General features: G+C 47.6%; 3 non-coding genes across 3 annotated transcripts; 1 reads left to right on the top strand and 2 right to left on the bottom strand.

Annotated features, from left to right (window-relative positions):
* Positions 1-8,809: 8,809 nt before the first annotated feature.
* On the bottom strand, positions 8,810-8,892 carry Trnal-cag (transfer RNA leucine (anticodon CAG)). Its single transcript has one exon. It is a non-coding gene; the product is annotated as a tRNA-Leu (tRNA).
* A 1,370-nt stretch (positions 8,893-10,262) lies between these two features.
* Positions 10,263-10,336, bottom strand: Trnan-guu (transfer RNA asparagine (anticodon GUU)). Its single transcript has one exon. It is a non-coding gene; the product is annotated as a tRNA-Asn (tRNA).
* A 3,198-nt stretch (positions 10,337-13,534) lies between these two features.
* Trnan-guu (transfer RNA asparagine (anticodon GUU)) lies at positions 13,535-13,608 on the top strand. Its single transcript has one exon. It is a non-coding gene; the product is annotated as a tRNA-Asn (tRNA).
* Positions 13,609-13,839: the final 231 nt, after the last annotated feature.

Genomic DNA, 13,839 nt, shown 5'->3' with positions numbered 1-13,839 from the left:
GTGCACCGACGTGGCTGCTGGCTGACCCGAATCACGTACGCAGCCAGTTGCGTGGTACGGAGAACCGTGCGCCTCCATTCTTGGCTGCGTCGTGTGGGTGGGGTAGAATAGGTTCAATCGGCTTGCAAAAACAATGTAGCTTCCTATGAAATTTCACCGACCTGTCACGGGGCCTAATGGTGGGTTGCCTCGCATAGTGCACCTCGTGTATTTTCATTTTCCCTTATTTAATCCCCATCGGGTGCTTTGAGCTGACAAATTTGACCCAAATTTGCCCCGCTCCAAACGAATCGTGCACGGGAAAACAAAGCGCGTTCTTGTGTGTGATGTTGCGGCCCGATCCTGTTCTCTCTTTGCTTCCTCGCGTTCTGGTCACGGTTCTCCTAAGTGGAGGGGTGATGTGGCGTGAAAATGAAAACAGCTTGTCCGCAGTCAGGCGTATCAATTCGCGCACTTAATCATCGGGCACGCAAATCGTGTAAACATTCGTCCCGTAAAAACCGTCCCATACAGCTGGACTTCTCGTGTGCTAGCTGCATATGAGTGTATTTGCATATGATTGTAGTTGAAAAATCACGTTGTGCTATTGGCAAGACGGTTAAAGAAACAGGGAAGACGGAGTTGCGATGTTTTATGTGTGATACTTTATGAATGATACTTTAAATTTTTATCGTGAATAGCCGTGCACACGTTCAACAAGACGAAGATTGATTTGTGCATAAAACATTTAAAAATTTAAAAAAGTACGAAACCGGATGAAAATATTAAAAATTATTTTTTTTCCGGGTGACGTGGCTAGGATTATGGGGTCATAAACACTAATGAGCAACTGAACGATGCGAATTGAAAGCATTTAATGATGATGACCCACTTTTCAGGCGCCCTTCTCTACAGGATCTCACGCTCTCTCCCTGTCCGGCCATTGCTTCCATACTTAACGAAAGAAGCGACGCAACAGAGGACACCAATTTAATAGGCCCGTCGGTCAGTTGTTTATTTTTATGGCAAAACTTTGTTTCCATGCAATGGGCCAACCACCACTAATCCAACAAAAACCGCTGGGGTCGCGAAAATTATCCTGAATAAACACACCGCAGTCTAGCCGGTCTAGCTCCGTGCTTCAAGGAGGACGGAACGTTGCCGTGTTGGCGCAACGGAGGTGACATTTGGGATTTATCCAGTCGGGCGAAATGGAGCCACACATCACTCCAAAAATATGACGAATTCGAGCTGTTTGCCGGTACAGCGTGACCCAGTTAGCCGCGTGGTTTTTTTGTCGTTTTTTTCCAACATTTTTGTTTTTACGAGCGCTCGATGTCGTTGAGCTTTTCCAACATCCACCGGTCGCCGTTAAAATATGTACCGGCGTGACATGTAAACACATTGTCCAGGCATGCCATGGTGTCTGATGGCGTTTTTTCCGTGTTTGTTTTATTTTACTTTTATTTTCGGCAGCGTGATCGATTTGTCAGTCGCGGCTTGCGATCATGTGCTATCACGTGAAACGTGTAGGCGATGGCGTGAACAAGTTGTTGCCTGTGCCCGAGCCGGGCCCTGGAAAAGGGATTCACCTTCGCTTATGTGAACACCGCCCTAATGTTTATTCTATTGCGCCCGGTGCATGTTTAATGGATTGCGGAAAGATACCGCCTGGTATCGATAATGGGACGGCTCTGCTTTTGGAAACAACCATCCGAAAAAAGGATAAAGGTTATGGCGTTCTAGTGGCGAGAAAATACAACAGAAGAGCATTTTTTTTTCTCATCAGATGAATCCGTTTAACTTGTGCGATCATTTTGTAGACGCATGCTGAATGCACTTGAACAAATCTATACGCCACATGCTCAAAAGCGACAGGGATTGGGGTAGAATGGAAGAGGACATTCATTTTCTATGCAGCGTCACTTTTTTAGCCTGCTACTTGTCTCTCGGTGGCCCTTCGCAACATAAATTTACATGACGAATAATGCATTAGAGATAACAATTATTGTCAATTGCGTCTTCGCCAGCACATGCAATGTAGAATTCATTGGGTGTTATTTTCATCTCTGATTTTATGTCCGTTGGTTTGTCTGCAAAACATAACCCATTTCCTTTGTGGCTAATTTCATCACAATGAAAAGAATCAGTGAATGGATTCACTTCACTATCAAATCGCAGTTATCAATCGAATGCTCGGACGATCGCCATCCGGATGTTCAGCGAACCGATCGATAAGACCTCAACACGCGGAACAGCAAATGCACCACCTTAGCGTGCAACAAAATGGCAAACAAACGGAACCGAGAGCCCGCTGCCCGATTCATTCACCTTTCGGTTGTAGAGCGATGAAAGGATGGAGTAGCCAGTCGCATGTGTGTGTGATGGTTTAGAGCCCGATAGTGCTCCGCTGGCATCGACACTGGCGAAAACGTGCCAGAGGTTAACGATTCCGGTAAGAGGAAATGGAAATCATAACAAAATTCGAATCACAGCGATTGGAGAGGGTATTTTTGCACGTTCAGTCCCTTCTACCCCACCGTTGGTTTTTGGTCTAAGATGTACAATCATTCCAAAGGCACGGACAACCGTTTGACCTATAGGAGTACTTTCTTTACCAAGGCGAAATGTTACAAAAAACGGCAACCGAAAGCATAGATAAGGAAACTAGCCGAATGAATGGTTACCTCCTTGGCGTCATACCTTGGATTGTGCAGGAAGGGTTACGGGGGTGTTTCTTTATCTCATGCCATTTGCCTGGGTGCTTGCTTACGCCTTTATTGAACGCGAATTAGATCACGAGCTTCCCTAGATTGCCCCCGGCGATATGACGCTCCAAGGAAGCAACGTGCTCAGCACAGGATCAGAGAAGAATGGGGTGTGTGGTTTTTTGTGCATGCTCGTATTAGTAACACGAGTCAGACGAGATTTGCATGCAGGAGTACGACAACAAAGACGTGGACAGTAACCATCGTGGAGCAGGTCCAAGGATACTGTAAATGTAAAATGTAATTACAGCAATTGTTTTCTTTTCTATTTACAAAGATATTTCGAGAAAACATAACACTTTTCATGAAGAATCAAAGAAATATTAGCTATTCAATATATATATTTATGCTTGTATTTAAAAATGTAAAAATCAGCTAATGGATTTTTTCCATGCTTTGTGATTTTTTGGACAATTTCAAACAGTTTAGAGTGCTGCGTAAAACGCCGATCGTGAACCAAGAAGCATCTGTACAGTTGACCGTTAAAAATTTCCGTTCCCAAACGTAGCGGGAATCGAATCCCAAAAAAGACGCAAAATGCCACACACGATTCCAAGGTAGTCGAAGCTCGGTAGAATGCGGCGAGACGTCGACATCACCATGCGTAGCATATGGTCATCTGCTGGAGATTTCGTCCTCTACCATCAACCCCAAAACCAACCCCGAGCAGCGGTTCCGTCGATTGCGTGAGCGCGAATGCTAAGCGCTGTTGCGGGCCGCCTCCTTTCCGTCCGGAGGTGGTGCACATCGACGATGATGTGTCCGTCCACGGCTCCCTCACGTGTGCGTGCCGATGCACTTGTGGTGGTGCATGTGGGGGCTCGAAGCCGACGACAGTGGCGCACATTGCAGCACAGCGAGCGGAATGGCGAATGCAATGGAGCTATATTTATATATTTACAGTCTCGTAGAGTAGTAAATACGTTGCTGGTAGTGCTGCGGCTGCTGATGTTGCTGTTGCTGCTGCTGCAGGCGCTGCTGGCCCGCTGCCGTTCGACTGTGGCACAGTTCGACGAACGAATTCAAGGCTGCGATTGCGGCGCGCGAATTCACTTTGGCCCGAACGAAGCTGCACTTCGGCCGTGTCTGCGCCGCGAGAGCACGACTGATCGGTGCATGGGGCCGAGCCAAGTGCGCGAGTATGCGTGGGTTTTCTTTGCTTGACCGCGCGCGCGTGTGATGACGCCGAGATGTGCGCGATCAGATCGGAGATCGAGTGTGATGAGTGCCTGTTTTTTTTTCTTCCTCGCTTCAAATATACAGTTTTTGTTCGCTTCCCATCAGTTTCCATGGCGTTTTTCTCTGCTTTGTCTTTACGATCTCCCTCCGGCACGGCAAGGGCTTGTAGGGTGGTGGTTTAATGCGCTTCGACTCATCGGAAGGCGCACTTTTTGAGTTCTTAACCCTCTTCGCGGGGAGGATCTCGTATCTCCCGTAGTTCTCCCGGCAGCTGGAGCTGGGTGATTTCAATCAAAAAGCGATCATCATCACCATCATCATCAGCAGCGACGTCTGCTGGGGCGATCAGATGAGATCAGAAGCATCCAGGGAAGAGTCACAGGAAAGAGCGAACAGGCTAGACTGGCTTGAGTTAGCTGTATATGGGTTGAAAAAATACAGAAATAAAGGAGCACCGCGTGCCCGCATTCGGTCAAAGGCATGCATTTTTTTTTTCAGAGAATCGATGCATCTCGCAGTCCATTCACGACGCGATTCCGTTGACCCGTGCGCGATAAGACGATGGGAGGCGCTTGTTGCCGATCTATGCTTGATTCAGCGGTATTGTGCCCGATGGTGTGTAAATTAGGACAGCTTCCAGAAGGAAAAAAAAAACAAAATGCCTTTATCATTTTTCAAGAGGACGAATTTGGGAGGACCTTCGAAATATCAGTTCCTGTCTCCAAGGGCAGAGTAGAAAGGGCCAAAAAAAACTCACCCGATCAAAACGATTGCCTAGTAACAATGGCTCAACTCTGTTGCGCCGTTTTCGCTCGTTTCCGCGGACTCATTTCGTATGTCCCTGTTTCTGGTTCGGCGAATGACAGCGAAATCGATTTATTGGTAAAAATAAATTTGCCTACTATTCGGGCGAACATTTTCTGGCGTGAAGAGGGAAGAGGGAAGCAAAAGAAAACCCACGTTTCAAGGTTTTCTCCGCAACTGGTCGCGTAGGCAAATGGCCGGCGTACTTTGCCAGTCGTTTTCGCGCGCGCGACTCGTTTTTCGAGCCAGCCCCAAAATCACGACCACCTCGTCGCCCTGTCTTTCCGCACAACCTCGCTTCGGCAGTCGGTTGCGTAACGATGGGGAGGAACATAAACACCAGACACCGACGGGGCGGCAGCCCGCCACCGAATGAAACGGCTAAAGAAGCATCAGGTATAGCAGAAACGAGGAGGAAAAAATAAAGGAAAACCACGAAATCATAAAAAAAACCGCTTCCAAAAGCACCAGGGCTCACCTTTGGCGGCTCACCAGCTGATTGAGCTCGCAACCTTGGAGCTCGTGCGCCTGGCCGATTCATTTTGTTTTGGTTTTCGGTACGGCCTGGCGGTTTTGTTGTTCTTTTCCATTCGATTTTTTCCACCCACCCCTAGTCGGTTTGTGTATTCCGATGCCGTATGTTTTTTTGCTGCTTTTTTGTATGTTCATAAATGTTTTTAGCAGCCCATCCGAGCGTGACCAACGCGCGCCTAGCACCGTTTCATTCATTCGCCACCTTTGCTGGGTGCTTCCGAGCCATACGGCGGTCCGTCAGCTGATTTCCTTCATCCGTGAAATGCACCGGACCGGGGACGGGCTGCCGGAAAATGCCGAGGTGGCGAAACCGGGCGCTGCGCGCTGTACCCACGCGAGCCACTGAACCGGAGGACGATTTCCCGCAGCCACCGCGGCCTTGCCCTCTTAAAGTCCATCGAACTGGCCACCGGACCACGTGCAGCGTAGGCTACCCAAAGTCCTCGTACTGGGAGGTTGTTGATCGTGACAATGCGCAACTTAGCAGTAGATCGTTCAGGGTCCCTTTTTGTGTGACAAATCAAACCAATGTGTCGATTGAAAGTATTCAACCAGTGGTCTTAAACGAGCAAGGAAGGGACACGATCAGAACATGTGTAGACTGGTTCTTCGTATCATTCTCAGGATCAAAGGAGGCGCATTCTAAATAGTATCAGCAAAACGAGCATAATATGTGTTGCTCATCGGCTCCTAGTTCTAGCGCAGTTTCCTAGCTCCAGCGCATCTGTGGCCGATTATTTGCGAGGGCAACCAAATCCGCGGTTCATTACGCATCTCGAATCTGCCCCAAAAGAGGCTGGTCAACGCGCCGTAAAAGTGAGAAACACAAAACCCGTTGGCCGACCTTCGCCCACTGGGGTGGTTGGATTGCTTAAGGCTTCAAAAAAAGGCACAAAACCATCACAAAATCACCTCGAAAACGTGCGTTGAACTATGCTACGACGAGGGCAACATCATCACCATCGGTGTGCGCAGTGCAGGTAAGAAAATGTAGTACCGCCGAAAAATGTGTGCCATTGTGTTAGTAGTTGCAATGGTTCCGCGCCGTATAGTTGATGTGTCAGAGTGGGGGTTGGAGCGTGTTTTTTTTTGCAAGTTCCCACCGAAATGGTCATCCAAGGGGAGGGTTGTTTTTTGCTGCTACTGTTTTTTTCACTGCTTTTTGGAGATTGGCCCTCACGTGGCCGTGTTTCCTCATCTCGGCGTTGCCCACCCAGATGTGAACCGGTTGTGAGCCGCATACAGACTGCTGCTGCTGGAGCACCGGTTGAGCAACGTCCTGGGGTGAGCGTTTTTGGAGCCCACCGGTCATCCATTGTGATGCATCACAATCTCGCGAAAAACGGCGGATGGAGAAAAAACGGCACCGGATTGAGCGGCTGCTCTTTATTTCCAACGCGGTGTTGATGTGAAATCGGCATTTCGTGCTGTTGTTTGGTGGTTACTACTGCCGATGCTGCTGTTTCCTTTCGATCGTAGAAACCTCTGCGAGAGCGGTGGGCGATTTTCGTCACCCCCTTGTGTGCGACGGTCAGCGGGTGGTTTCGGGGCTTTCCGTTTCCCAAGAGCGGTCGTTCGGGTGGTTCATGGCAAAATGGCGGAAATGTCGAAACGCGCGCGATCTCGGCACTGATGACGGAGCCTCTTCTGAAGCGTGTTAAGATGTAACAACCCTGACCACCGTGACGTGAGAGACGGCTTTTGGAGGGTTGTGGAATTTTCCTGAGCCCAAACCCCTGTTAATGAGATGAAGACCTGACCTGTGAAGATAATCCTCCGTTCAAAGACCTGCACTATTAAAACATGAACCCTTTTTTCCTCATCTACCCATGGCGCATCTCACACGTGGAAACGAAAAAACCAACCCAACAAGCCCATCATTTTGATCGACGGGCGATGAAACTTCCTGCCAGGCGGTGCTACCTAACCGGTCGGTCCTTAAATACTACCCTCTCGCTTATGACGCATCCAGAGCACCTCCGGGAGGATGTGCACGCCTTCTGGCCAGAGACGATCAGGAAGTATCGACCTAAACTCGTTCCGCGCGTCAATTTAGCGCGTATCGCCGGGGTCAGGAATGAAAAAACCTCCTGCGGGAAACCGGATTCGATGCGCTTTTTAGAGCTGATGGAGGGAGTCTTCCCAGATGGAGGCCTGGCACACACACACGCGCACATAAGGAGCACTGACTTCGAGACGGAACACAGTCTGGGTCTTGGGGCGCATCGCACGATCCGTTTTGATCGCGGAAATGTGAGAATGCATCGTCGAGTGCATTCTCGCCGAACGTTGCACCGGTGGTGAAGATAATTCGCTTCGGCTGGAGCTTTCATAGGGGTCCAAGTGCGAGGGGTAATTTACAGCTTCTTTGTCTTGTTCTCGCGGGCGTTCTATTGGTGGTTAACTTCCGCGCGCCGTTCGCTCAAGCACCTGAGAAACGAGAACTCGCGGATGCCGAGCCTTCCGAGGCTCGGTCCGGTTTTGCTCCCTTTTTTTGCTCCATCCACCCGGTTTTCCCTTTCAACCCCACCGTTGGAAACGGTCGATTTCGCTGCACGATCACGCTCGCGGAGTGGAGCGTCATTAAGTCGCTTATTACTCAATGCTACCGAGGGCCAGCCTCTTGGCGAGGTTCGCGCGTGCAGCCTCTTCTTTTACGAGCTGTCGTTCGCTGAAAGTGCACTTTGATATTTCGTTCCACTCGCTATGGGTACTCGAGCGCTCATGCGGCGGCTGAAATGAAGCCGGAATGAAGCCTCACGAAAGGATTTGGTGCGGGTTCATAAACCGACGGTGGTAGTTATGCAATTTTGCGACCATCGACGTAATTTCCGCAGCCATTTCCACGCTATAGTGGTGTGACCATCGCTAGTTTGAGCGGCCGAAAATATAGTTGGGAAATCGAAATAAGCTTAATTTCCTCATCTCGATTAGCACCCTCATGCTAAGGATGCTGAGGGTGAAAGTGTGATCGTTCTTGTGAAAGTGAGGGATCTTTGAAAACAGGACTCACAAATAGTGCCCGTCTGGAGAGCAACAGGTGCCTCCATTTGTCTTTTTGCGGGTTTCAAGCTAGGTTCAACCGTTCTATTGTAAGATACCGATGATACGGATTGAAATACGGCAATAGCCCTGAAGATGGTGAGCCATACGTTAGCTGAGTAAAAAAAAATAATGTCCTATCGATATCACAAACAACAAAAGGAAATGAAACTGAACCACAGCAGGAAATACTATTGGCCTTGCAAAGTCATCTCTTGAAGTAATCTATTTTCGTCAACGTTCGTCTTTTTATAAAATAAAAATTAAAAGGACGATATGATTGTGATAGCAACTACGATCTGTGAACGAAAGAAATCCACCACTTCTTGTCTGCTCACTCACTGAGAGTTATTTTTGTAGCAAATGAAGACATCACACACACCGGGGGGTGGGTGGGTTGTTGTGCTTTTTACCACAATACCATCAATTTTCTCTATTAATTTTTCTTCACATCCGTACGGTGGAGTTCATCCAACTGATAGTAGCAAAACAATCGATATCCTTGTCAGAAGTGGGATTCGAACCCACGCCTTCAGAGAAGACTACGACCTGAACGTAGCGCCTTAGACCACTCGGCCATCCTGACTGTGCGATCAGAGCAGCGTGGTATGCGATTTCGCCAAAGCTTCTAAATTCAATATCAACAACGCAATCATGAGCTAGAATCAGAAACGCATAGCAATCCACGACCACCTCGAGCTGTAAGGTGTTCACCGAGAACCGAGTGAACGCCAGTAAAGAAATCATGCTTTCGATGATGGCAAAGATGTGATAAGAACCTCGTCGGCCGAAGTTCGAAGTGGGAACGTTGGAGAGGGAGAGCTCGGGGAATCAAATCTAAGCCAAGGTTTGAACTACTTCGAGCGTGAGTAAACACGCGCCACTCCTCGTGACGCGTTGATTTAACCCCTCTCTCAATGCACGGGTGCTAAGAAAACCTACCCGTTATCTACCCCTTTTGCAGCGTGGAGTCAACCCTTATCCAGGGTAGTTCGCTTCCACTTCCGATGGGCTGCAAGAACGCACTTTTGTCCGGTGATCCCGACAGACGACGACACCGAAGAGCCATAAGACGTGCTGTCGCTTACCCAGCGACGCAACATGTGCGTACTCCTACTTCTCCACCGTACCACAACGTGGATCTGAATCACGCAGACGTCTTATCAACGATGGGGCCAATTGAGGTGGCTCTCGAATGATAAGTTGGAGGTTGCAGGTCCGCACACACTGAATCAACAGTTGGCTGAGCGGCCGCGTTCCGCGCCGGGTGTCAACAGGTATGTTAACATGCTGCTTCCGATATGTGCACATGCTGCCTACAGGTGGAAGCGGATGTGGTCATCGATCAGATAGCTGGGCGAGGTAAACCAGACACACACAGGTCCACAAAAACTAAAAATTTACATAAGCTCTTAGTCGAGTGCGATTTCATTTCTAGACAACATTTGACAAGTTACATATTAATCTCAAAACATTTCTTCAAATTGGAAGCATTTTCTTTGATGATGTCGTTTAGAAAACAATAAGACTGCTTTAAATACTTGCTGGTCGAGTCCAATTTTGTATCCTAAACGCTTACCTGAAATGAAAAGAAAAACGTGATTGTTAATATGTTATGCAGCTAGTAAAATAATGTATTGCATCAATTATTACGTTCAGTCGTAAAATCATATGATAGATAATATAATGCGTCAGTTATATCAGTAGTTTAAATTTTACTCTGCCCAGAAATTCAGCTTCCTTATTTATTTGTGTCAGCGATCGGTTGATCGGTCGAGTGAAGGTTTTCAACTTTATTTTCTAATGCTGTTGTTTTAGCATCTAACAACATCCATTCTCAACACTGATAATAGATGATATATTGATGATGATGATGATGATGATATAGATAGATGTATATGAGATAATCAACTGTGTACATTAGAAAGGTACCTATAAAATGAAATAAATTTGCTGCGCCCCCGGGTGGACTCGAACCACCAACCTTTCGGTTAACAGCCGAACGCGCTAACCGATTGCGCCACGAAGGCACTTATATCTAGTCGACAGAAGTATACGATTTTTCCGCGCGTTTTCTCGCACTGTTTGAGCTTTTGCTAGACTAGAAGACGCACGAACAGGAAACCCAGTGTGACCTTAGAGGTATGACTTTCCGATTGCAATTTTTTGCTACAGTGTGTTAGAAATCGATTCAACCCTGTGCTGCTCTGTTTCAGTGCAACTCCGTGATGTCAACAACCGGACCACCGGCGGTGGGGCTACGAGTGCGATAGTCAAATTTAAAACTGCAATAAAACCCCACCAGATGTCAGTTACGGTCGCATAAAAGTCTCCGCCAAACGGCCGTCCAGCAACGCCCGGTCGAGGGAGTACAGTAAATTCTTCAAAACTACCCCCATGACCTCAAAAAGTGCAGCTCGAAAATAGATTGCCGGGGTCTGTTTCCGCGGCAAAAACCCCTTTTCGTACCGTTGCCCCGTAAGTGCGCCGACAAGTTGTGAGTTTGTTTCCCACTCGCTCACCGTCCCGGTGAATTTCCACCCCGAGATGCATTAGACGGTTTCCTTCGGTCAACCCCCATGCGAAAGCGGTAACTCCGGTAGCCGCAAACGATGTGGAGATGCGAGGTGAAAGTGAGAAGAAATCTGAAGTGCAAGAGAGAGAGAGAGAGAGAGAGAGAGAGAGGGAGAAAATAGCAAAAAGAATTCACATCCAACCGCTGCAACTAATCGTAAAGTGCAGCAGACGATGCGTTGCAGTGAATTTCGCTTGCCGGTGTTGGTGGTTGACGGCAGGCTGATGATGGCAACGGTAGGATGGAAAAAGACCATCCAGAAACTAGGCCATTAGAAAACGCCGCCATCACAACCGCCGTGTGCATCAATTGCATCGCACTGCATCGCCAACCATCATCAAAAAGCTGTTGTTTGTCGCCTGTACGGCTTGGTCTCGAAGGGGTGAACCGGTCGGCCAGAAGCGGAAGTCAAGTAAAAGGGCCAGTGTTGATGGAGCCGGGTGATGAGTTGAGAGTAAACGATCACAGGCAATCTTTATTAGGAAACCATGGCGAAAAGGCTGAAAGTGAGCAGACTACGAGGGGTATGTGCTACGTTTTCAAGTAGAATGCTGCGGAATAGATAACGGAGAAATATATCTAAAATTTCCCGCTCATTCATTGCCTGAGGTTATCAAAAGCAATGTATTGGAATAATTCGGCGATCAGAAACGATCAATGACGATTTCTACTCTACAGGTTAAAAATTTGATGAGGTTAAAATAGGTCCGAACGCCGAGCCAATGTCAATCGAAGCAACCATAGACTGCATCGAGTCAAATAGGTGCCGCAGGCACGCTTTGAAAGAACCATATTCAATGCGAAGGCTAGGGCTTCCACCCTGCTGGAACTATTTTGCGAGAAACCTCACAAAAATAGACGAAAGAGGAAAAGGAGGCAGCGTGAGCTGACACAGAAATAACCTCCGACAAGGTACGGAACCATGAAAGGGAAAGAAGATTTTCCGGTTGGCGCGTGTGGAATATGGCTTCGGTGGCGGGAAAAGTAGGCAGCGTGTCTCATCTTCCTGCGCTTGTCGCCAAGCCGGTTTTCCCGGACGGAAACCACCCCCTTATCACCCTCCTCCCCCCGCCTCATCGTTCTCTGCCAGCTGGTGGAACTGAGATGGTCTTGGTTTACTAAAACCTAGTAGCTGTGTGTGAGTGTATGTCAAGAAATGAAATATTCCGCTTCCGCTTCGGATCGCTCCTACCCGGCCCTATCCACCTCTCTGAGTAGATTTTCTTTTTTCGCCATGTGCCTCTGTGTCAACCGTGTTTCTACCAGAGCAAAGGGAAATCTGTGAGTGCTGTGGGGAAACGAGGAAAAGCCGGTGTACGGTTTGAAATCGAAAATGTTGCGCAGCCCCGGATCGCCCGCCGCCATTATGGCCGGTGTGGTTTCGATTTCATTTCAAGTCTCCATTTCCGCCCCGTAAGGTGCGCCAGGGGAGGCCATATGGTTGGCAAACATGAGGGCATGAAAGGAAGCAGAGGGACAGAATGGGAAAACGCATATCCGATTTCTCGCAAGGGGCATGTGCTAAATCCCGGCCCAACGATCGTCCGTGATAAAGGAGAAACGGACGAAGGCATCGGAGGTAGGGAAATTTCGCCAACGGCTTGGGGAAATCCACTCTGGAAAATGTTTTGTAATTCCAAACTTAAACAAGTAGCACGACGCATGGCCTGCGGGTGCTTGGAACAGTACCGGCAAACATGGGGGATGGTTTTTCGGCGAAAAGTCGCAACATGCAAATACCAGGCGACCCTCATTTTCTTTGGGGTTCTTTGTCTCAGGGCGGTGCTGGGGTGTGGGTGGATTTGAATGTTTAAAGCTCGTGTACATAAAACAAATTACCTCAAATTGTTTCTTATAAACACGTCCGGTTGCTGACAACAACAAGAGACGATTCCTAACTTAAAACAAATCTTCTTGTGACTATGTTTGTTTTAGCTGGTCACAAAGTGATTTCTGCCGGATTTCATACACCATTTTTCGATTAATGCACTACAACCAAATAATGAATTTGTTATGCAAAAATATCACTGCAACCACGCGTCGGATTTGAAACTGAGCTCCATCGATCCGAAGAGAAAAAAAACTTTCCATCTTAACCAAAGAAGGAAGGCAATTCAGATCTCGCTAACTAACGGTAGCAATTTAACGTTAGTTGCACATACCTTCTTATCCGGCAGCTGATAAGTTGATTCGATTGTATGACGCCACGTCTCAGTGCGTGGTGGATGGGCGAGGTTTCAATTTTCCCAGCTCAGGCGATAACGCTTAGGCGCGGGTGCTATTGAAAGTGAGTACATGCTTAATTCTCCATTCGCCCGGTCGAGATTCACGTTTCGTTCCGGTTGGAATGGTTTGGATGCGATGTTTTTTATTGCTTTCTCTCGAAATTGCCCACTTACTCGAGCATGGGTGTTTTAACTACTAACTACTTTCCTCATTCATTCCACTATTGCCCAAGGATGCGGTGAAAGATTTCTCCCTTTTCATTAGAGATTATTTTTAATGTCGATTATTTGCATGTTACTCTGATTTCGCCAGTGCAAGGTGCTTTTAAAAATGCTAGAACGATCTCTATTCTGGCTTATTGCGGGACGCAACAAACTAGCCGTCTATTCTGATGTCCGCTCAAAATTAGACACCTCTACATAACAACGCCTTCGTGGCGCAATCGGTTAGCGCGTTCGGCTGTTAACCGAAAGGTTGGTGGTTCGAGTCCACCCGGGGGCGAGAAATACTTTTTTAAAAATGGTGGTACATCACTACAAAACTGACAATTAGTAAAAAAGTAACAAAAGCAACAAAAAAATCATTTTCGTCGGGGGTATTTCATGGCTGATATTACCCACAAGTCAACCGAATGTACATTGTCTTTAGATAAAAAAGTATAATTGCGTTATGTTTTCCTGTTTTATTTTTTTTGCTATATTCCAGCTGCTCAGCTTATGTGGCTAGATTTTA

This window comes from Anopheles nili, chromosome 3 (genome assembly GCF_943737925.1).
Source record: "Anopheles nili chromosome 3, idAnoNiliSN_F5_01, whole genome shotgun sequence".
NCBI lineage: Eukaryota > Metazoa > Arthropoda > Insecta > Diptera > Culicidae > Anopheles > Anopheles nili.
This window is presented reverse-complemented; position numbering and strand designations above follow the sequence as displayed.